General features: G+C 40.8%; 1 pseudogene; it reads left to right on the top strand.

Moving 5' to 3' along the window:
• Positions 1-1,916, top strand: LOC129009904 (MKI67 FHA domain-interacting nucleolar phosphoprotein-like; annotated as a pseudogene).
• The last annotated feature ends 22,722 nt before the right edge of the window (positions 1,917-24,638 follow it).

Raw genomic sequence — 24,638 nt, 5'->3', positions numbered from 1 at the left:
ATGATCAAAAAAATTTGTCGGGGAGCTGAGAACCTGACGTTTCCAGGAGTGCCTCATGGAGTTAGTGATGGCCACTTTTGGCATGGCAGCCTTTCCTTTTCTGTCCCAGCTGGGCCAATCCTGTCACTTAACCTGCAGGAAGATGTCAAGTTTCAAAAGGAGGTGGTACAGGTTCACAAGTGCACAACCCAGCGAAAAGAACAAGAACAACTTACTCCTGGAGTAGTCTTTGTGTGCCACCTACTTAATGAAACCCAGATATTCTCATATTTCTCCCAGTTTGGCACTGTTACATGGTTCAGACTGTTCAGAAGTAAAAGGACTGGAAATAGCAAAGGCTATGCATCTGCGAAGTTTGAGTTTGAGGATGTTGCCAAGATAGTTGATGAAACAATGAACAACTACCTGTTTAGTGAAAGACTCTTGGAGTGTCATTATATGCCACCTGAAAAAGTACATAAAGAACTCTTTAAAGACTGGAATATTCCATTTAAGCAGCCATCTTATCATTAGTGAAATGGTATAATCAGAATCGGACACTAACACAAAAGCTACGGATGGAGGAGTAATTTAAAAAGAAACAAAGATTACTCAGGAAGAAATGAGCTAAAAAAGGAATTGATTATGATTTTCCTTCTTTGATTTTACAGAAAACAAAGTATTTTAAAAACTAATCATCAGACATCTACAAAAGGCAAGGTTTTATGTAAGAAGAAGATAAAGGTTTTAGGCACTCTTGACACTCCTGAGAAGACTGTGGATAGCCAGGGCCCCACACCAGTTTGTACACCAACATTTTTGGAGAGACAAAAATCTGAAGTGGCTGAAATGAATGATGATGATAAATATAATGAAATAGTTTTCAAACAGCCCATATTCTGTATAAAAGAAGAAATACAAGAGACTCAAACACCTACACATTCACAGAAAAAAGAAGAAAAAGCAATCAGTGATTTTCAGTGTATTATGTGTAATATTTCTTCTGAAAAATATAATATTTTTATGAGAAAAAAAGAATTTGTCAAGTCTCTCTGGTTTCAATGGCCATGTGTATTTTCAGGTATTTTATGGAATGCCAGGGTGAAGGGAATGGCCAATTGAACTAAAGCACAAATCCTGGTCCAATTAGATGGTAACAGGTTACCGAGGTTTCTATTCCCATAATACCATCAGACATCAGCCCAGGGTATATAAGAGCTGAGTAATTGCCATTGCCTGACTTACCAGTGATGTTTAGGATGTGGGTACAAGTCAAGAGTTCTCCCATAGGCTTATTGAACTCTGCCCCTTCCTAAAGAGGCAAGAGGAGTGGTTCATATTCCCTATAGAGAAGGAGGGGATTGCTCTGGAATCTGACCTCCACAATGTGGGAAAGATCAATGACAGACTCTTATGAGTCTCATTTCCCCATGCATCCTTGTCCTGGTATAGAGCCAATATGCAACACATTCCTTCAGGATCAATATCCCAGCCTAGGGGAAACAGAAACACCTGTGCCTGAGGTCCTGCCACAGCACTCGTGTAGCAGTTGCTCTTGTTCAGTGTTTATACTAAAAATTTGAGCCATTTGACCCAGGCATTCACATCTCTGTTCCCTGTCTCAGTTTCTAAGGTCTGCCATAAATCCTTTACTTCAATTATTTCTACTCTTTTAGGGTCATTATTTGGTGGATTAAAGTTTGTTAGGGTCTGGGGTTGGAGTAGTCCCAGGCAAATGGGAGGTCAAGTTCTTAATCAGTTTGAGAACAAATCACCCTATGGGGGCTTTTCCTGTGATGTTTGCCCCTAACCATATACTCAAGATACTACTTTTGGTTCTTGGTCTAGAGAACGGCTGGATTGTCAGTGGTGATGAGTGTAGGACTGCATTCTGTATTCTGGCAGTTATTTGGTGGGGAGCCCTTGGACAGATGTAGTTTATTCTTCAAGGGTCTCCAGCTCAGTGTTACCCACCCCACATTTATTGTCCAACCATGAAATTTGGTAGTCCACCATACATCATCCCAGCTGGGGCAGGCTGATGCCCTGTCATAAGCTGTATCTGGTTCAGGACAAAGATATTTATCCACCTGTGAGAGCTGTCTCTGGTTTTCTAAATTCCCATGAGATAAAATGTGGCAGGCATCAAATCTTATAGTGTGGGGTGCTACTGTCTTGGTCACGTTAATCACTAACTTGATTGGGTATGGAGGAGTCCCCTTCCAGTTTCCATTTTGACCTTCTGCTCTTTGTATAGTAACCCATCCCAGCCATATTGACTTTCAGAGATGAGGTCAGCTCATGTTTTCTTTTTAGGTTTTTCTCAGAGTTAATTTTAAGGTTTCCTCAGGTGACCCATGCACTTTGCATTGGTTTTCTTTTTTTTCTTTTTTTTTTTTAAGGTGGGGTCTTGCTCTCTTGTTCAGGCTGGAGTGCAGTGGTGTGATCTTGGCTTACTGCAAACTTCACCACCCAGGTTCAAGTGATTCCCCCACCTCAGCCTCCCGAATAGCTGAAATTACAGGCATACACCACCACACCCAGCTAATTTTTGTATTTTTAGTAGACAGGGTTTCACCATGTTGGCCAGGCTGGTCTCAAACTCCTGACTTCAAGTGATCCACCCACCTTGGCCTCCCAAAGTGCTTAGATTACAGGTATGAGCCAAACTGCCCTGCCTCCATTTTTTTTTTCCTCTCCCTTCTTGCTTTTTTTTTTTTTTTCTTTTTTTACCAGTTCCTTGACTTAGTAAAGTGAGTCCACTCTTGTTCAGCTGTTTGCATGTCTGTCTTGGTGGTCAGGAGCACTTGATACAGACCTTTCCAGCTTTGGTGGATGTTGTCTTTTTTTCAAGTCTTAATCAGCATGGAGTCACCAGCCTGGAAGTGGTGAGTCATGAACTCAAGAGGTGGAGTTTCAGTCAGAAGTCTTTTTAACCAAAGGGATGACAGGATGGAGAATATGGCCAGTATGTAATTTCTTAAGAATTGGTCCTTGGTTTCCCTAGTAGGAAGATCTCTAGCTCTGCCCAAACACGGGAGCCCATATAATAACTCATAGGGGGACAATCCCAAGTATTTTCTTGGGGCTGTCCTAATCCTAAGGAGTGCTATTGGGATACATTTTCTCCAAGGCATTTTAGTTTCTAAGATTAGTTTGTTAATATGCTTTTTGAGAGTTTGATTTATTCCCTCTACCTCTCCAGAGGAAGGGAGATGCCAAGGAGTGTGATAATCCCATCTAATGTGTAAACCTTCCATAATTCCCCTTAGCATCCTTGAGGTAAAGTGGTTTCCATTGTCCAAATCAATATTTTCCACCAGGCCAAATCTAGGTACACTGTGTTCTAATATTATTTTTACCACATTCCAAGCAGTGGCTGTCAGAAAGGGAAAGGCTTCCACCCAGCTGGAAAGGTGATCTACGATCACCAGCAAATACTTTAGTCTTCCTACCTTGGACATTTCTGTGAAATCTACTTGAATGCTCTGAAATGGTCTTAGTCCAGGAGGTCTTCCTCCAAAGCCCTGTTCTCTAATCACCATTTTGTTTATTCTTGGACAAGTTACACAGCTTCTACGTAGTTATTTAGTGAGGGTGTAAATCTCTATACACCCATAATTCTTAAGTATTACATCACACAGAGCCTGGGGTCCCCATTGACTCCCTTTGTGTAATATAGACATTAGTTCTGTCATCAGGGGTTTACTTATCATTTCTCTCCCGTCAGGAAGTACCCACCTTCCATTTTCAGTCTGAGTGGCCCCTATCTTGCCTAGTTTCTTTCTCTTCTCTAGTGAATTGGGGCCTTAATATTACCTTCAAGATGTCTAGAATTAGGTTAAATAGTCTAATTTCTTCCTGTAGAGAGGCTTGTTTGGCAGCTTTATCAGCAAGCCTGTTCCCTACAGCTTCCATAGTGTTCCCTTTCTCATGGCCACTTATATGAACTATGGCTATCTCTGCTGAAAGCAGAAGGCTCTTTAAGACCTGCTGATTAGCTTCCCATGTATCAGTTCCTTTCCCTTGCTATTTCTTAAGCCCTGCTCGTCTATATTTTCTCCAAAGGTGTGTACCTCCCAAAGGCATATTTAGAGTCAGTATATATAGTGCCTTCTTGGCCTTCAAGGAGATTTAGGGCCTGGTTAAGAGCATATAATTCACAGGTTTGGGCTGACCAGCCATTAGGTAATCTACCTTCCTCACATAAGAAGTGTTCATTTCCATCAATGACAGCATGACCATTATGTATCTTACCATCTATCACTTGGGATGACCCATCCACAAACAGCCTAATCCCATTATGTAGAGGAGCTTCTCTAAGGTCTGGTCTAACTTTGGTTTGGTGTTCTATGATATCTAAGCAGTTATGGTCTCATGCCTCTTTGTTCTCTCCTTCCCATAGGAAACTGGCTGGATTCAGACAAGTATCTGTTGTTACAACCAAATCATCTTTTTCTAATAATATAGCTTCATATTTTAGAATCTGAGAATCCATTAACTCTCTCCCAGATATTTGATTTAATATATTCCTGACCTGATGTGTGGTGCTCACTATTAGGGCCCCACCAAAGATTATCTTTCAACTTTCTCTACCAGTGGGGCAGTGACAGGTACTGCTTGCACACATTAGTGCCATCCCTGAGAGTCAGAATCCAGTAGCTTGGAGACAAAAGCAACAGATTGCCTCTTCCCTCCCCAGGTTTGAATGAGCACCCCAAGGGCCACACCCTGGTCTACCATTACAAACAGATGGGCTAGTTTCTCTAAAAATAGGAGGGCTAGGATTGGGGCTGTAATGAGGGCCTGCACCTACAGTAGCCAGTTAAACCAAGACATTTTTGGAGTTCTCACTTTGTCTTAGACAAAGGCAGACCCACTATTCCTGATATTCTTTCTGGGTTTATTTTCCACTTCCCTTCACTAATCGGGTGTCCTGAATATTTAACTTATTTTTCAACAAATTGCAATTTGTTCTTTTTTTTATTATTATACTTTAAGTTCTAGGGTACATGTGCAAATGTGCAGGTTTGTTACATAGGTTTGTTACATAGGTATACATGTGCTATGGTGGTTTGCTGCACCCATCAACCTGTCACCTACGTTAGGTATTTCTCCTAATGTTACCCCTCCCATAGCCCCCCACCCCACCGACAGACCCCAGTGTGTGATGTTCCCCTCCCTATGTCCCCCTCCCTATGTCCTTGTGTTCTTATTGTTCAACTCCCACTTATGAGTGAGAACATGCAGTGTTTGGTTTTCTGTTCTTATGACAGTTTGCTGAGAATGATGGTTTCCAGCTTCATCCATGTCACTGGAAAGGCCATGAACTCATCCTTTTTTATGGCTGCATAGTATTCCATGGTGTATATGTGCCACATTTTCTTTATCTAGTCTATTATTGATGGACATTTAGGTTGATTCCAAGTCTTTGCTATTGTGAATAGTGCCACAATAAACATACGTGTGCATGTGTCTTTATAGTAGTATGATTTATAATCCTTTGTGCATATACCCAGTAATGGGATCACCATGTCACATGGTATTTCTAGTTCTAATCCTTGAGGAATCTCCACACTGCCTTCCACAATGGTTGAACCAATTTACACTCCTACCAACAGTGTAAAAGCATTCCTATTTCTCCACATCCTCTCCAGCATCTGTTGTTTCCTGACTTTTTAATGATCACCGTTCTAACTGGTGTGAGATAGTATCTCACTGTGGTTTTGATTTGCATTTCTCTAATGATCAGTGATGATGAGCACTTTTTCATATGTCCGGTGGCTGCAGAAATGTCTGCTTTTGAGAAATGTCTGTTCATGTCCTTTGCCCACTTTTTGGTAGGGTTGTTTGTTTTTTTCTTGTAAATTTGTTGAACTTCTTTGTAGATTCTGGACATTAGCCGTTTGTCAGAAGGATATATTACAAAAATTTTCTCCCATTCTGTAGGTTGCCTGTTGACTCTGATGATAGTTTCTTTTGCTTTGCAGAAGGTGTTTAGTTTAATTAGATTCCATTTGTCAATTTTGGCTTTTGTTGCCATTGCTTTTGGTGTCTTAGTCATGAAGTCTTTGCCCATGCCTATGTCCTGAATGGTATTGCCCATGTTTTCTTCTAGGATTTTTATGGTCCTAGGTCTTACCTTTAAGCCTTTGATCAATCTTGAGTTGATTTTTGTATAAGGTGTAAGGAAGGGGTCCAGTTTCAGTTTTCTGCATATGGTTAGCCACTCTTCCTTACACCATTTATTAAGTGGGGAATCTTTTCCCCGTTTTTTGTTTGTGTCAGGTTTGTCAAAGATCAGACAGTTGTAGATGTGTGGTGTTTTTTCTGAGGCCTCTGTTCTGTTCCATTGGTCTGTATATCTGTTTTGGTACCAGTACCATGCTGTTTTGGTTACTGCAGCCTTGTAGTGTAGTTTGAAGTCAAGTAGCATGATGCCTCCAGCTTTGTTCTTCTTGCCTAGGATTGTTTTGGTTATGTGGGCTCTTTTTTGGTTCCATATGAAGTTTAAAGTAGTTTTTTTCCAATTCTGTGAAGAAAGCCATTGGTAGTTTTATGGGGATAGCATTGAATATATAAATTACTTTGGGGAGTATGTCCATTTTTACGATATTGCTTCTTCCTATCCATTAGCATGGAATGTTTTTCCATTTATTTGTGTCCTCTCTTATTTCCTTGAGCAGTGGTTTGTAGTTCTCCTTGAAGAGGTCCTTTACATTCCTTGTAAATTGTATTCCTAGGTATTTTATTCATTTTGTAGTAATTGTGAATGGGAGTTCATTCATGATTTGGCTTTCTGTTTGTCTGTTGTTGGTGTATAGGAATACTTGTGATTTTTCCACATTGATTTTGTATCCTGAGACTTTGCTGAAGTTGCCTATCAGCTTGAGGAGATTTTGGGCTGAGACGATGGGGTTTTCTAAATATATAATCATGTCATCTGCAAACAGAGACAGTTCAACTTCCTCTCTTCCTACTTGAATACGCTTTATTTCTTTCTCTTGCCTGATTGCCCTGGCCAGAATTTCCAATACTGTGTTGAATAGGAGTGGTGAGAGAGGGCATCCTTGTCTTGTGCCAGTTTTCAAAGGGAATGTTTCCAGTTTTTGCCCATTCAGTATTATATTGGCTGTGAGTTTGTAATAAGTAGCTGTTATTATTTTGAGATACATTCCATCAATACCTAGTTTATTGAGAGTTTTTAGCATGAAAGGGTGTTACATTTTTTCAAAGACCTTTTCTGCATCTATTGAGATAATCATGTGGTTTTTGTCATTGGTTCTGTTTATGTGACAGATTATGTTTAGTGATTTGCATATGTTAAACCAGCCTTGCATCCCAGGAATGAAGCCAACTTGATCATGGTGGATAAGCGTTTTGATGTGCTGCTGGATTCGGTTTGCCAGTATTTTATTGTATTGAGGATTTTCACACAGATGTTCATCAGGGATATTGTCCTGAAATTTTGTTTTTTTATGGTATCTCTCCCAGGTTTTGGTACCAGGATGATGCTGGCCTCATAAAATGAGTTAGAGAGGATTTCCTCTTTTTCTATTGTTTGGAATAGTTTCAGAAGAAATGGTATCAGCTCCTCTTTGTACCTTTGGTAGAATTTGGCTGTGAATCCATCTGGTCCTGGTCTTTTTGATTGGTAGACTATTAATTACTGCCTCAATTTCAGAACTTGTTATTGGTTTATTCAGGGATTCAAGTTCTTCCTTGTTTAAACTTGCGAGGGTGCATGTGTCCAGGAATTTATCCATTTCTTCTAGATTTGCATAGAGGTGTTTATAGTGTTCTCTGATGGTTTGTATTTCTGTGGGATCAGTGGTAATATCCCCCATACCATTTTTTATTGCATCTGTTTGATTCTTGTCTCTTTTCTTTATTAGTTGGGCTAGTGGTCTATCTATTTTGTTGATCTTTTCAAAAAGCCAGCTCCTGGATTCATTGATGTTTTGAAGGGTTTTTTTCTGTCTCTATGTCCTTCCATTCTGCTCTGATCTTAGTCATTTCTTGTCTTCTGCTAGATTTTGAATTTGTTTGCTGTTGCTTCTGTAGTTCTTTTAATTTTGATATTAGCGTGTCAATTTTAGATCTTTCCTGATTTCTCTTGTGGGCATTTAGTGCTATAAATTTCATGCACACACTGCTTTAAATGTGTCCCAGAGATTCTGGTCCATTGTGTCTTCATTCTCATTGGTTTCAAAGAACATCTTTATTTCTGCCATTATTATGTTATTTATCCAGTAGTCATTCAGAAGCAGGTTGTTCAGTTTCCATGTAGTTGTGCAGTTTTGAGTGAGTTTCTTAATCCTGAGTTCTAATTTGATTGCACAGTGGGTCTGAGAGGTTGTTTTTTATGATTTCTGTTCTTTTGCATTTGCTGAGGACTGTTTTACTTCCAACTATGTGGTCAATTTTAGAATAACTGCGATGAGGTGCTGAGAAGAATGTATATTTTATTGATTTGGGGTGGAGAGTTCTCCAGAGCTTAGTTCAAGTCCTGAATATCCTTGTTAATTTTCTGCCTCATTGATCTAATATTGACAGTGCCTGTTAAAGTCTCCCACTATTATTGTGTGGGAGTTTAAGTCTCTTTGTAGGTGTCTCTAAGGACTTGCTTTATGAATCTGGGTGCTCCTGTATTGGGTGCATATATATTTAGAATAGTTAGTTCTTCTTGCTGCATTTATTCCTTTACTATTATGTAATGGCCTTCTTTGTCTCTTTTGATCTTTGTTGGTTTAAAGTCTGTTTTATCAGAGAGTAGGATTGCAACTCTTGCTTTCTTCTGCTTTCCATTTGCTTGGTAAATATTCCTCCATCCCTTTATTTTGAGCCTGTGTGTGTCTTTACACGTGAGATGGGTCTCCTGAATACAGCACACTGATGGGTCTTGACTCTTTATCCAATTTGCCAGACTGTGTCTTTTAATTTGGGCATTTAGCCCATTTACATTTAAGGTTAATATTGTTATGTGTGAATTTGATCCTGTCATTATGATGCTAGCTGGTTGTGTTTCCCGTTAGTTAATGCAGTTTCTTCATAGTGTTGATGTTCTTTACAATTTGGTATGTTTTTGCAGGGCTGGTACTGGTTGTTCCTTTCCATATTTGGTGCTTCCTGCAGGAGCTCTTGTAAGGCAGGCCTGGTGGTGACAAAATCTCTCAGCAGTTGCTTGTCTGGAAAGGATTTTATTTCTCCTTCACTTATGAAGCTTAGTTTGGCTGGATATGAAATTCTGGGTTGAAAATTATTTTCTTTAAGTGTTGAATATCAGCCTGCACTCTCTTCTGGCTTGTAGGGTTTCTGCTGAGAGATCTGCTGTTAGTCTGATGGGATTCCCTTTGTGGGTAACCTGACCTTTCTGTCTGGCTGCCCTTACTATTTTTTCCTTCATTTCAACCTTGGTGAATCTGACAATTATATGTCTTGGGGTTGCTCTTCTTGGGGAGTATCTTGGTGGTGTTCTCTGTATTTCCTGAATTTGAATGTTGGCCTGTCTTGCTAGGTTGGGGAAGTTCTCCTGGATAATATGCTGAAAAATGTTTTCCAAGTTGATTTTATTCTCCTCATCACTTTCAGGTACATCAATCAAATGTAGATTTGGTCTTTTCACATAGTCCCAAATTTCTTGGAGGTTTTGTTCATTCCTTTTCATTCTTTTTTCTCTAATCTTGTCTTCTCTATTTCATTAAGTTGATCTCTAATCACTGATATTCTTTCTTCCTCTTGATTGATTCAGCTATTGAAACTTGTGTATGCTTCATGAAGTTCTCGTGCTGTGTTTTACAACTCCATCAGGTCATTTATGTTCTTCTTTATACTGGTTATTCTGGTTAGCAATTTGTCTAATCTTTTTTCAAGGTTCTTATCTTCCTTGCATTGGGTTAGAACATGCTCCTTTAGCTTGGAGGAGTTTGTTATTACTCACCTTCTGAAGCCTACTTCTGTTAATTCATCAAACTCATTCTCTGTTCAGTTTTGTTCCCTTGCTGGTGAGGAGTTGTGATCCTTTGGAGGAGAAGAGGCATTCTGGTTTTTGGAATTTTCAGCGTTTTTGTGCTGGTTTCTCCCCATCTTTGTGGATTTATCTTCCTTTGGTCTTTGATGTTGGTGTCCTTCAGATGGGGTCTCTGAGGGGACGTGCTATTTCTTTCTGCTTGTTAGTTTTCCTTCTGACAGTCAGGCCCCTCTGCTGCCGGTCTGCTGGAATTTGCTGGAGGTCCACTCCCAACCCTGTTTGCCTGGGCATCACCAGCGGAGGCTGCAGAACAGCAAAGATTGCTTCCTGATCTTTCTTCTGGAAGTTTCATCTGAAGGAAACCTGCCAGATACCAGCCAGAGCTCTCTCGAATGAGGTATCTGTTGGCCCCTACTGGGAGGTGTTTCCCAGTCAGGATACACGGGGGTCAGAGGCCCACTTGAGGAGTCAGTCTGACCCTTAGCAGAGCTCGAACACTGTGCTGGGAGGTCTGCTGCTCTCTTGACAGCTGTGAGGCAGGAACATTTAATTCTGTTGAGACTTTGCTCACAGTCTCCCCTTTCCTTAGGTGCTCTGTCCCAAGGAGATGGGAGTTTTATCTATAAGCCCCTGACTGGGGCTGCTGCATTTTTTTTCAGTTGCCCTGCCCAGAGAGGAGGAATCTAGAGAGGCAGTCTGGCAGCAGTGGCCTTGCTGAGCTGCAGTGGGCTCTGCCCAGTTCGAACTTCTCAGCAGCTTTGTTTATACTATGAGTGTAAAACCACCTATTCCAGCCTCAGCAATGGCGGATGTCCCTCCCCCAACCAAGCTTGAACCTCCAGGTCAATCTCAGACTGCTGCGATGCTGGCATCAAGAATTTCAAGCCAGTGGATCTTAGTTTGCTGGGCTCCATAGGGGTGGGACCCACTGAGCCTGACCACTTGGCTCCCTGGCTTCAGTACCCCTTTCCAGGGAAGTGACCAGTTCTGTCTCACTGGCATTGCAGGTGCCACTGGCATATGGAAAAAAGGAACTCCTACAGCTAGTTCGGTGTCTCCCCAAATGGTTGCCGAGTTTTGTGCTTGAAACCCAGGGCCCTGGTGGGGTAAGCACTGGAGGGAATCTCCTGGTTTGCAGGTTGCGAAGACCATGGGACAAGTGCAGTATCTGTGTCAGAGTTCCTCAGGCTCAGATGCTCACAGCTTCCCTTGGGTAGGGGAGAAAATTCCCTGACTCCTTGCACTTCCCGGGTGAGGTGATGCCCTTTGGATTGCCTTCCATTGGCGGCACCCACTGTCCAACCAGTTCTAATTAGATGAACTGGGTACCTCAGTTGGAAATTCAGAAATCACCCACCTTCTGTGATGATCTCGCTGGGAGCTGCAGACCGGAGCTTTTCCTATTCAGCCATCTTGCCAGTAATTGCCCCAGCTTACCAAAAAGAGCCACACTGGGGTTTCAGCACAAGTCCAGCTAACTGTAACATGGCACTTTCTTCCCCATTGTTTTGTGGACACTTCTTTCCATGGAGAACCTTGGGAGAAAAGGGGTGGCTGAGCCCCTTGGCTTATCAAGGTAACCAGATACCACCTAAAGCTTCCCAAAGCTCACAATGGCTACTAACATGCCATAATTTGTTCTTGAAGACTCACAATCCCATTTCTCTTTGGAAATCAAGCAAGCTTATGGCAGTTTCTGAAATCTTGGCCCTCCTCGCTCCAGAAATTAAAACATCATCCACATATTGTAATAACTGGGTTCCCCTGGAAGGTTGGAATTCCTCCAGGACTTTTTTTAAGACTTGACTAAATAAATTTGGGGCTTCTGTAAAACCTTGTGGTAGCACAGTCTAGAGGTACTGTTGTTTTCTCCCATTTATGGGATTTTCCCATTCAAAGGCAAAGAGATCCCTACTTCTAAAGTCTAGGGGACATGCTCAGAATCCATCTTTTAGATTTACCACACTAAACCACTTATGTTCATACGGTATCTTACTGAGGAGGGTATAGGGGTTAGGTACCACAGGGTGGCAGGTTTGGGCAATTTGATTTATGGTCCTTAGATCTTGCAAGAATCTATATGACCCATCAGGCTTCTTAACTGGGAGAATTGGGGTATTGTATGGTGACATGGAGGGTTCCAATAGTCCATCTCTAATCAATCCCTCTATTACTAGTTGGAAACATTTTCTGCCTTCAATGTGAATAGGGTATTGTTTTCTGCAAATTACTCCTCCTGGTTGTTTTAGTTCAATCTATAAGGGTGTCATTTTTAACCCTCCCCTGTTGCCTTCCCTAACCCACACAAGGGGATTGATTTTTCTTTCCTCCTCCTCTGTTAGGAGGTCCATCATTACTTTTATTTGTCCCTCCCCTATTCCTAATCCTAAACCCAGTCTCACAATCAAGTCTCAACCCAGGTTAGTTCCTGCTTCAGGAACATATAGGAGTGACCCCTCAATTTGATCTGGTCTCAATATAATTAAAATTTTCTTGAATATCAGCACCTAAAATCCCTCCCCTTTTACCCCTGATACTGTCAATTTTTCCTTAGAGAGTTCTGTACCCTTTGGTTGATGAGTGAGGGAGGAGCGAGCCTCCCCAGTGTCAACTAAGAATGTCACTTTTTCCCCCTTGGGTCCCACCCTCAAATCTGTCAAGGGTTCCTGGTGGTACCTACTCAGAAGGAACCCCTGACCACCCCCCAGCCTTCATCAAAGGCCATAAGTGGGATCACCTTTTCTTCTTTTTTCTATTCGGGAAATTCTCTTTTAAAATGCTCTGGCTTTCCACACTTGTAACATCCATTTATAGTCTTAGGAGCTTTTCCCTGCATTTCTCTTCTCTCTCTGTGTCAAAATTTATCATTCCCTTGTCTCTTTTGAGGGAGATCTTAATCGAACCTTTTTCAAACTACCTCTTCTACAGTGAAAAACATGATTTTCACTTTTTGTTTCTGCTTCTCTTCCTCTCTCCTTACAAAGACTTTCTGAGCTTCCCTCAGTCATTTTTAAATCAGTTTCTCATTCCATCTACCAATATTTTGTAGTTTCTTAGTAATGTCAGGTCAGCTTTTAGTTACAAAGTTAACCTTCAAAAGGCCTTACCCTACTGGGTCCCATGGATCTAATCCTGGGTACTTCCTCATTTGGTCTCTGAACCTCTGCAAGAATGAAGAGGGAATTTCTTCTTTTTCTTGTTGAATCTCGAATGCTTTAGAGATATTTTGTGTCCTAGGAGTGGACTCTTTAATCCCTTTAATTATTATTTCCCCGAGGTACTGCATTTGGGCCTGATCCATGGGATAATTATTATCCCATTCAGGATGGACATTTGGAAATTTTTGTTCAGCTGATGAGACTCCTTTTCTGGGAGGGTGTTGCCTCTCCCAGATAGTCATGGCCACTCTCCCAACAATTCCCCTTTCTTCCCCTATGAACAGAATATTTATAATAGGTATTATTCAGCCCAGAAGTAACAGCTGGGCCATAGGAATTGGTCCAGCTTATCTGCTAAACAAAGGGGATCTTCTAGGAGTGGGTTCATCCCCTTTTTGAAATTGCTAACTTCAGTACTTGTAAGCAGAGCATTTACAAAGCCAATCTCTTCCTGTCCCGTGGGAAGTTCCCTAATGGGGAACATGCAAGATGTCTGCTGTTTGGAAAGGATAGAGTAGTCCTTAATATCCCTTTTACATTGATCTAATTCTTTTCGTAAATTTGGGTAAGGCTCTAAAGGAGCATCTGGTTTGGCTCCCCCACAGTCTCTAGGTCTTTCTTCCTCTAACCCTCCTGATGCCCCCTAATCTTCCTGTCCCCTATTCTGTGAGACATATGGAGGGGGAAAGCATGACAGGGGGTCCCTGGGCTTTTCACCAGGCAAGGGCTTTTTACTAAGCTCTTTTTCTTCTTATTCTTGAGGGGCAACATGGGGGCTAATTCCTTGATCCAACAGAGAACATAATGTATCTTTTCTTGTGAGGATGCGGTTTTATCATTCACATAGAGAATTAAAGCTTGGCACACCCAATCCTCATGTGAGCCAAACTTAGGCCAAAACACTGATGGCTTGTATAAAAAGTCTTTGAGCCAGACAAAACAGCAATACTTTATCATCTTTTGCTTTTTTTTGTCCCTGGTTGGAGGGTTGTCTCTCCAAAACTGCAGAATTCTCCCCAAGGAACTATCTAGGGGGAATATTAGAGGAAGTCTCTTTGGCTCCCTCTTTCCTTTATTCCCTAGGCCTAGAATTTCTGTTTCCCATTTTTGGTGAGTCTCTGTGTCTGAGTTTTTTTCCTATGTACTCAACTCCCCCTGCTGGAGGTTTCTTGCACGCCTAGAGAATTGCTTCATTTGTCTCTGGCTGTTTTCCACATGGGAGAACGGAATGGTGGATTGGGACTCTGCACTTGCTTCATATCCGGGATGTGTCTCAGTCATGCACACATGACCTCCAAAAATGCCCAACCACCAAGGCAGTACTTATAGTCCAATTTTCCTACCCTGGCTCATGCACAAGTTGACTGGTTGCCATGGTGCCTGCTTTTTCTCCCTGTGTCACCTTTGCTGCCTCCTGAATAATAGTCTTAGATTTGTCTATGGCCTCTGTGGGGAGCCAAAATGCTCAGAGTGGGCCACCTAAAATTGGGTGGGACACATTTCCCCTCTCAGCCAGAGTCCCACCTCATGCAGGCACAGATGAGCCCCCAAGCTTGTGAGAAACACATTCACCTGTCCAACCCCAAAGAAAGGACTCAGAGACCCAAAGAACAGCAGAAGTGAGACTTTTAGTGGCAGTCTTGCAAGATTGGGTGTCTGGTAGGCAGACACACCTGGGGCAGTTACAGCATGCAATTCATTTCCTAGCACACAAGTCCCTCCCCCAGTTCCTCATTGGTTCAGTACTATGGGGTTACAATCTTCCTGGATGTCGCCCAAGTTCCATTATCCCCTTAAAGGGTCACACCCCAGTCCCTTTTCCTGCTTAAGTTTCAATTTCCCAATAACAAAACTTTATTCTCTTTTATGAGCTGACCCCTTGTCTACATTCTGTTCACTTATTGTGACTTTTTAGGTGCATGAGCCATGTGGTTTGTCATGTCTGCAGGCTGGTTACCAGTACTTAGGTCTATCATACCATAATGATGGACCATTAAAATGTTTTTTTCACACTATGTTGATCATTTCTTTTGCTGTGCAGAAGCTCTTTAGTTTAATCATGTCCCACTTGTCTATTTTCGTTTTTGTTGCAATTGGTTTTAGCAACTTAGCCAAAAATTCTTTTCCATGGCTGATGTTGACAAGAGTATTTCCTAGGTAGTCTTCCAAAATTTTTATAGGTTGAGGTCTTACATTTAAATCTTTAGTTCATTTTGAGTTAATTTTGCTTCTAGTAAAAGGTAGGGGCCCAGCTTCAATCCTCTGCATGTGGCTAGCCAGTTATTCCAGTACCATTTATTGAATAGGGAGTACTTTCTCTAATGCTTGTTTTTGTCAGCCTGTTCAAAGGTCAGATGGTTGTAGGTGTGTAGCTTAATTTCTGAATTTTCTATTCTGTTCCATTGGTATATTTGTCTGTTTTCATACTTTTTTTTGGTACCTGTTTTGTGCCAAGCTGTTTTGGTTACTGTGGCTTTATAGTATATTTTGAAGTTGGATAGTTTAATGCCTCTGGCATTGTTCCTTTTGCTTAGGATTGCTTTGGCTATTTGGGATCTTTTTTGATTCAATATGAGTTTTAGATTAGTATTTTGTAATTCTGTGAAGAATGATGTTGTTAGCTTGATAGGAATATCTTGAATCTGTACATTGTTTTGGGCAAATATGGCCATGTCCACAGTATTTATTCTTCCAATCCATGAGCATGGAACGTTTTTCCATTTATTTGTGTCATCTCTGATTTTTTCTGCAGTGTCTTGTAGTTGTCCTTGGAGAGATCTTTCACATCCTTGGTTAGCTGTATTCCTAGGTATGTCATTTTCTTTGTGATTATTGTAAGTAGGATTGTATTCTTGATTGGATTCTCAGCCTGGATGTTGTTGGTGTGTAGACATGCTCCTGATTTTTCTACATTGATTTTTTTAATCCTGAAACTTTACTGAAGTTTTCTATCAATTCTAGGAGCCTTTTGGCAGAATCTTTATGATTTTCCAAGTATAGAATTATGTTGCCAGTGAAGAGAGATACTTTGACTTTTTTTTTTCCTATTTGGAAGCCTTTTTATTTCTTTCTTTTGTCTGATTGCTCTGGCTAAGACTTCCAATACCATGTTTAATGCGAGTGGTGAGAATGGGCATCCTTTTCTTGTTCTGGTTCTCAAGGGCAATGGTTCAACCTTTTGCCCAATTAGTATAATGTTGGCTTTGGGCTTGTCATAGATAGCTCTTATTACTTTGGGGTATGTTTCTTCTATGCCTAGTCTGTTGAGGGTTTGTCATAAAGGGATGTTGGATTTTATTGAGAATTTTTCTGCATTTATTAATATGATGATATGGTTTTTGCTTTTGATTCTATTTATGTGAGAATCAAACGTGTTTATTGATTTGCATATGTTAAATGAGCTTTGCATCCCAAGTATAAAGCCTACTTGATTGTGGTGTATTAACTTTTTGGTGTGCTTCTGGATTCAACTTGCTAGTCTTTTGTTGAAGAGTTTTGCATCTATATTCATGAGGGATATTGGTCTGAAGTTTCTTTCTTTGTTTTGTCTCTGCTAGACTTTGGTTTCAGGCTAATGCTGGCTTCATAGAATGAGTTAGTGAGAAGCACCTCCTGCTCAATTTTTTGGAATAGTTTCAGTAGGTTAGGTATCAGTTCTTGTTTGTATGTCTAGTAGAATTTGTGAATCCATCTGCTCAAGACTTTTTTGCTGTTGTTAATAGGTTCTTTATTACTAATTCAATTTTAGAAGTTGATATTGGTCTATTTAGGGTTTTAGCCTCTTCTTAATTCAATTTGGGAGACTGTACACTTCCAGGAATTTATTTCCTCTAGATTTTGTAATTTGTTTCACAGAGTTGTTCATAATAATCTTTGAGGATCTTTTGTGGGATCAGTGGTAGTATCACCTTTTTTGTTTCTGATTGTGCTTATCTGGATCTTCTTTCTTGTTGCTGTTGTTGTTAATCCAGCTAGGGGGTGAAATTTATGAAATGAAATTTAAATGAAATTTCATTTCATTTAATTTTTTTGAAGAAACAGCTCTTGGTTTCATTGATTCTTTTTGTATAAATTTTTGTGTCTCAATTTCATTAAATTCTTCTTTAATTTTAGTTATTTCTTTTCTTCTAGTTTGGAGTTGGTTTGTTCTTCTTTTCCTAGGACTTTATGTGCAAAGTTAGATTGTTACTTTGAAACCTTCCTAGCTACTTTATTAAGGCATTTAGGTCCATAAACTTTCCTCTTAACACTGTTTTGGCTGCATCCCAGAGATTTTGGTAAGTTTTGTCCCTATTTTCAATAATTTCAAAGAATTTAAAAAATTTCTGCCTTTATTTTGATGTTCATCTAGTAGTTATTCAGGTGTAAATTGTTTAACTTCCATGCATTTGTGTATTTTTGAGAGATCTTCTTGGTATTAATTTCTATTTTTATTGCACTGTTTTCTGATATTTTGCTTGGTATGATTTCAATTTTTTTTTTAATGTATTGAGGCTTGCTTTATGACCAATCAAGTGTGGTTGATCTTAGAATTTGTTCTGTTTGCAGATAAGGGGAATGTACATTCTGTGGTTGTTGGGTGGCGTATTCTGTAGATGTCTATTAGGTCCAATTTAACAAGTATTGAGTTTAAGTCCAGATTTTCCTTGTTATTTTTTTGCCTTGATGATCTAACACTGTAAGCAGGGTGTTGAAGTCTCCCACCATTATTGTGTGCTTGTCTTATGTGTTTGCATAGGCCAAAAAGTTGCTTTATGAATATGTATACTCCAGTGTTGGGCACGTATATATTTAGGACAGTTAGGGCTTCTTGTTGGATTGTACCGTTTATCATTATGTAATGCTCTTTATTGTTCTTCTTGATTTTTGTTGATTTAAGGTCTGTTTTATCTGATATAAAAATAGAAACTCCTGCCCTTTTTTTTGTCTTCTGTTTGCATGGTAGATCTAAATCCACCCTTTTACTTTTAAACTTGGGTATTGTTACATGTGAGATGGGTCTCTTGAAGACAACAGATGGTTGGGTCATATCTTTTTATCCAGTCTGCCACTCTGGGTCTTTTAAATGGGTCATTTATCCCACTTATATTTAAAGTTACTATTGAAATGTGTGATTTTGATCCTGTCATCATATTGTTAGCTGGTCATTATGTAGACTTCATTGTGTAATTGCTTTATAGTGCCTGTAGGTTATGTGCTTAAGTTTGCTATTATGGTAGTAGGTGTTATTCTTTCAAATCTATGTTTAGCACTTTCTTAAGAACCTCCTCTAAGGCTGTTCCGGTTGAAATGTATTCCCTCAGCACTTACTTGTCTCAGAAGGGTTTTATTTCTCCTTTAATTATGAATCTCAGTTAGGCAGGATACAAAAGTTTTTGTGCAAATTTCTTTTCTTCAATGATGTTGAAAGTATGTCCCCAATCTCTTCTGATGTGTAAGGTTTCTCCTGAGAAGTCTGCTGCTGCCTGATGAAGTTTCCTCGTAGGTAACCTGGCCCTTCTCTCCAGCTGCCTTTAAGATATTTTTTTTGCATTGACCTTGGAGAATCTGTTTACTAGGTCCCATGGTGATGATCATATTGAACAAGGGAGAGGAAGGGGTTCTCATCCCTGACACAGGTAGCTCCTACTGCTGTGTTGTTCCCTATTGGCTAGGGTTGCACTGCACAGTCTAAGCTAATTCTGAATGGCTATTTTAAAGAGAGCAGGGGTATGAGTCAGAGTGGCAGGGTGAGTAGTTTGGCAGGAAGGATGCTTACAGAACAGGTGACTCAGGATGACTCAGGTCAGAGCAGGTGACCAGGGGTGACTCAGGATGGAACAGGTGACCAGGGGTGACTTAGGATGGAGCAGGTGACCAGAGGTGACTCAGGATGGAGCAGGTGATACAGGCTAGGAGGGTGTTGTTTACTGAAACTAGGGGCAAGGAGATGAAGAGAACGAGGAACTTAAACTTTAAAATGCAGATCAAAGAACAGGGGAGCTGAACATACTGATACATTGGTTCTTTGGAGAGGATCTCAGAACTAATTGTAGTTAACAATTGACAGGCTAAAACATTTGAAGAGGAATTTATTATATCCCACAGTTGATAGGTCGTTCTGGCCATGGGGCTCCCTTGGGGAGAGGTCTGATCAGGAAATAAGCCACACCTTTACTAGACCAGCCCTGTGGAGGGAGGCACAGCTAGGTCCCATGCCAGCCCACGAACCTGTTAAACTCAGCCTTCGCAGTTTTCTGAGAGTGTGGGCTTCTACCCTGTTTAAGGGCTGAGCACAGATCCCAGCTTGGCATTACTAAGCTGCAGGCCGCTGTTCTGGGATACCAGGACCTGATGGTGCTCCCTCCTCCAGATGCTAGGGATTGGGTTCTGGCTGCGGTGTGGGAGCTGAAGGGCTTCTAGGCTGAAAGAATGCACTTAGGTGGAGCAAAGCACTCAGGCTGGGCAGCAGAGGCCGCACTGTGTACACACTCCTACAGGACAGCCAGGCAAGTGGGCAAGTAGGCCTGCAGGATAGATGTGCCCCAGTTCCACAGAGAAGCAGTCCTTGCTTTTCCTCCAGCAGTTAGCTGGGGCCAGGGCCTCTCAAAGGGAAGGAGACAGGCAGCCCTGCAGGGTGGGTGCTTATGGCTAGGCTCCCTTGGAGCTGATGCATGGTCAAAGTTCCCAGGATCTGTGCCTGCTTCATCTCTCTCTGTGTAATCTCTGGGGAGATTCTCCTGCCAGCTCCCATGTCCATGGTAGAGTCAAGTCCCCTGAAGGTAGGATCCCAGAGGTCCACAGCAAGAGTGAGCAGTCCTCCAGCCCCTTTACTCACTCACCCCTTTGACAGGTCCTATTTAGGGCCTGGAACCAGTCACAGCATTTGGGCACTCCACATGGGATTCCCAACTTTCCCCCTCTTCAGACTCAGAAACTGTGTCTTTTCTCCATCCACATTTGGTGTTTTCTCACCAAAGATCTGTTCAAATTATGTTGGTGTAGTCGAAATTTTGGTTTCTCTCTGTGAGAGCAGCACTTCCCAGCTGCATCTAGTCAGCCATCTTTGATAAAGTCCCTCATTTTATTTCTTAATAGCCATCTAAGGATTCCCACTCTGCTGAGATGAGTCCCATCATTTTTGCTTTTCGTTTTCCTCTCAGTTTCATCTCACCAAGGTTTTTAAAATTCACCCTATTTCTTAATAACTAAACATTTCCACTTTCCTGCGATGAGTCTTTAAACTCTACTCTTTACCAATCTTTTGTTAATCTATTATTTTTATTAGCATTTGTCAGACTCATGAGAAGAAGCTGAGATAGCAAATTTGATAAGGTTTCTCTGACTGTAACTTGATTTTGCAGTGGTACATTTACATTAATGCCCATGCAGAAAGGAGACTCCCCCCTACCCTTTTTAAAAACATGACCTGGGTAATGGGCATGTGCAATGTGAATGTCCAGTTCCAGTTCTCATAAAGCCAGTCCCACATGGATTGCCTACAAAGCTGCTTCATCTGGGCTGTTCCACTTGACATTTATAGATAGAGTTGAACAGTCTCCCTTCTCAGGGTAAGCAAACCTTACAGTGGCTTTTATCTAGTCCACCAGGCTGGCTGTTCCCTTGAGAATAACCTTTTGTATGTCAAGATCACATATAGCCATCTGTGATTGTTCAATAGTGAGCTGTGGGTCCTGCATCAACCCAAACATGTTCTCCCACTCTGCATTTAAAATGAAAGACACTTCACCTATACAAGTTACTCTTACAATGCATTTTAGTAAAGGTTCCTCAGGGACCTGATAAGACCAATAGTTTTAATAGTTTCTTGGTTGTTTTCTTCTCCCACATTGATAACCTTTATAGTAACCACAGGTCTCAAATTGTGTTGTCCCTGAAATATTTTGCCCATGTGGAGCAGCTTTGAGGCCAGTGATGAAGCTCAAACTCACTGAAATCTAAGCTTGCGGTAGCATCAAGTTCAAACCCAGCACACTCATTTCATTTCATGTTAGCTGTTATAGGTAATAGTAACCAAATGATTGGATATTTTGTTTTTTCTCATTAGTTTGCATTTCTTTGTGTGTCTAGTGAACCAACTCCCTGTGAGTCGGATTCATTTCTAAATTCCACTGGTAACTTTTACCTTTAGTCATCTTCTACCCTCCCATTCTTTCCATGAGCCAGGGCCATTCTAGCAATTCCCACTTCTGACACCAATTGTGTGTAAAAAAACCAAAAAATAAAAATAAAACCTCAAACTGTGTTTTTCTTCTGCTTTCACACCACAGTGATCAACACAGAAGACTTCTGTGACCAAATGTGGGAGGTGTTTTCCCCACCAACTAGCAAGCAATTGATTGTGTAGCAGACACGCACTCGGTGTCCTCCAATTTAATTCTGATGTTATCTACCTAAAACTAGTGTCAGATTCCACATGTTGAAGGCTAAGTGTCCAAGACTGCTCCTTCCAATTTCAGACATGAGTTGCAAGTTTGGGCAGCCAGAACATCTGATCAACCAGTGATAAATCAACATTCTCAAGACCGCCCCCCAACCCTTGAGTTCAGTTAATTTGCTAGAGCTGCTCACAGAACTCAGGGGAAACACTTACTTACATTTACCAGTTTTTTTACAAAGGATATTTTTAAAGAGATGAATAAACATCCAGATTAAAAGATACATTGGGTGAAGTCTAGAAGGATCCTTAGTGCAAGAGTTTCTGCCCCTGTGGAACTGGAGTGCTCTACCTCCTGACACATGGATGAGTTTTTGTTCACCTTCCTATAAGCCTCCACATGTTCAGCTTTTTGAAAGCTCTCCAAACTCTGCCTTTTGAGGTTTCCATGGAGGCATTAGGTAAACATGACTGATTAAACCTTGGCCAGTAGTGATGAACCTAACCTTCAGCCTTTCTTCTATCCCCAGAGGTTGGGGGTGGGACTAAAAGACACAACCCTGTAATTCTGCCTTGATCTTTCTGGTAACCAGTCCCATCCTGCAGCTACCTAGGGGCTGCCAGCCATCAGTCAATCATTAGGACACAAAAATGCATCGCTTTGGAAATTGTAAGGATTTAAAAAATTGTATGTCAGGAAATAAGATCAAAGACCAAACATATTTTATGATATCACAGGGCCATATTTCTCTCTTGTTTGTGTTATACATTTTTTTCCTAGGATTTGGGTATTTGTAAAAACAACTATCTCTTTCAGTCATTGTGTACTAGATTTTTGCAAAGGACAATTTTCACTATTCACCCCACTGGAGGTTCTAGGACCTCTCTAATCTTTTCTGATCTCTGTTCACCCTGGTGTCTGCTTATAGAACTGCAGTTCTAAAATGTTGCTGTCCTGTGTTCAGCAGCTTCCAAACTCTGCTGTTGTTCCTGTCTGTGCTCTTAGGTGAAATAGGAACTAATCCTTGGAAAACCCCTAGATAAGCCAGAATGTTTGACGCATAGTTCACTCTTTTTTTTTTGAGACAGAGTCTCGCTCTGCCACCCAGGCCGGAGTGCAGTGGCACGATCTTGGCTCACTGCAAGCTCCGCCTCCTGGGTTCATGCCATTCTCCTGCCTCCACCTACCGAGTAGCTGGGACTACAGGCGCCCGCCACCACACCTGGCTAATTTTTTGTATTTTTAGTAGAGATGGGCTTTCACTGTGTTAGCCAGGATGGTCTCGATCTCCTGACCTCATGATCTACCCGCCTTGGCCTCCCAAAGTGCTGGGATTACAAGTGTGAGCCACCACGCCTGACAGTCCACTCTTGCCCCAATCCCAGAGATGAGCAATACTTCTCCTACTTGCACATCCATCTATAGGCTTTCTGTGAGAAGAAAAATATGGCTCTATCCTGCCCGACCCCACAGGCAGTCAGACCTTATGGTTATCTTCCCTTGTTCCCTGAAAATCGCTGTTATTCTGTTCTTTTTCAGGGTGCACTGATTTCATATTGTTCAAACACACGTTTTACAATTAATTTGTACAATAGTGGTCCTGAGGTGATGTACATTCTCAGCTTACGAAGATAACAGGATTAAGAGATTAAAGACAGGCATAAGAAATTGTAAGAGTGTTATTAGGGAAGTGATAAATGTCCATGAAATCTTCACAATTTATGTTCAGAGATTGAAGTAAAGACAGGCATAAGAAATTATAAAAGTATTAATTTTGGGAACTGATAAATGTCCATGAAATCTTCACCATTTATGTTTTTCTGCCTCGGCTCCAGCCGGTCCCACCATTCAGGGTCCCTGACTTCCCGCAACATTATATAATGATAAAATGATTAATTCAACAAAAATATATAACAATTATAAATATATATGAACCTAACTCTAGAGCTTTAAGATTCATAAAGCAATTACTACTAGAACTAAGAAAAGAGATAGAAAACAACAAAATAATAATGAGGGAATTCAACACTCCATTGACAGCAGTAGACAGATAATTAAGGCAGAAAGTCTACAAAGAAACACTGGATTTAAGCTGCACTCTAGAACAAATGGGCCTAAACAAATGGGCCTAACAGATATTTACAGAACATTCTACTCAACAACTGCAGAATATACATTATTCTCATCAGCACATGGAACATTCTCCAAGATAGAGCATATAATAGGCAACAAAACAAGTCTGAATACATTTTTAAAAATCAAAGTCATATTAAGTGTCTTCTCAGATCATGGTGGAAAATAAACCTAGGAATCAATTCCAGAAGAAACCCTCAAAACTATACAAATATGTAGAAATTAAACAGTCTGGTATACATCTGCTATAGATGATATGGTTTTGCTATGTCCCCACCCAACTCTCATCTTGAATTGTAGCTCCCATATTTCCTATGTGTTATGGGGGGACCTGGTGGGAGATAATTGAATCATGGGGGTGGTTTCCCCATACTGTTCTCATGGTAGTGAATAAGTCTCACAAGACCTGATGATTTTATAAGGGGTTTCCCCTTTTGCATGGCTCTTATTCTCTCTTGCTTGCCACCTTGTAAGATGTGCCTTTTGCTTTCTGCCATGATTGTGAGGCCTCCCCAGCCATGTGAAACTGTGAGTCCATTAAACCTCTTTTTCTTTATAAATTACCCAGTCTTAGGTTTGTCTTTATCAGCAGTGTGAAAACAAACTAATATGGTGGGATACTGCTCAGCCATAAAAAAGAATGAAATAATGTATTTTGCAGCAATTTGGATGCAGCTGGAGACCATTACTCTAATTGAAGTAACTTGGGAATCAAAACCACATACCACATTTTCTTGCTTACATGTGGGAGCTAAGCCATGGATATGCAAAGGCATACAGAATGGCATAATAAACATTGGAGAACAGAACAGGGTAGGTTGGGAAGGGAGTGAGGGATGAAAAACTACCTATTGGGAACAATGTACACTACTCAGGTGATTGGTGTGCTAAAATCCTAGACTTCACTAAAATCCTAGAGTTCACCACTATACAATTCATTCATGTAATAAAAGACCACGTGTAGTCCTAAATTTCTGATAGTTTTAAAAAAATAAAATATAAGTATATGTAGCAAATATT

The sequence above is a fragment of the Pongo pygmaeus genome, chromosome 10, assembly GCF_028885625.2.
Source record: "Pongo pygmaeus isolate AG05252 chromosome 10, NHGRI_mPonPyg2-v2.0_pri, whole genome shotgun sequence".
Lineage (NCBI taxonomy): Eukaryota > Metazoa > Chordata > Mammalia > Primates > Hominidae > Pongo > Pongo pygmaeus.
The sequence above is the reverse complement of the archived record's forward strand: the minus strand, read 5'-3'. Positions and strand labels throughout refer to the sequence as shown.